Consider the following 480-nt stretch of genomic DNA (forward strand, 5'->3'; position numbering starts at 1 on the left):
TGCTCAGCGCGGGGGAAAAGCGGCCGCTCCCCCTCCCTGTGGCCGGCGCCCTATGCTGCAGCTGCTCGGAGCCTGCACGGGGCTGCCTGTGCCTCTCTTCATTGCTCCATGGGGCAGTAGTGGCAGCGGAGGCAGGACAGCCCCGCATGGGCTTCAAGCAGCTGCAGCAGGAAGTGCCGGCCATGGGGGGGGGGCACTTTTCCCTTGCGTGAAGCACCAGTTCGTTCCCCCCTGCCACTGCTCAGTCCAGATGGGCAAGTGCGGGGTCAGTGCTGCGCACTGCTCCCTGCTTGTACTGCGGAGCTGGGGCAGGGGGACAGAGTGAACAGGAGCAAGGGAGCCAGTGGCAGCTGGGGCCAGTCCTGGCAGCGCCCAGAGCAGGGCAGCAGGAGTGCAGGATCCCGGCCAGCAGGGGCTGTATGGAGCTGGGTCAGCTTCCCCATCTCCTTGCTGGTGGCAGCCCAGCCTGGCTCCAGAGAC

The 480-nt window shown here is 67.3% G+C and overlaps 1 protein-coding gene across 1 annotated transcript in view; it reads left to right on the plus strand.

Moving 5' to 3' along the window:
* The window catches only part of EIF2AK1 (eukaryotic translation initiation factor 2 alpha kinase 1), a 35,557-nt gene that overhangs the window by 34,131 nt on the left and 946 nt on the right, over positions 1-480 (plus strand). The window lies entirely within an intron of this gene.

The sequence above is a fragment of the Alligator sinensis genome, unplaced genomic scaffold (genome assembly GCF_000455745.1).
Source record: "Alligator sinensis unplaced genomic scaffold, ASM45574v1 scaffold990_1, whole genome shotgun sequence".
NCBI classification, from domain to species: domain Eukaryota; kingdom Metazoa; phylum Chordata; order Crocodylia; family Alligatoridae; genus Alligator; species Alligator sinensis.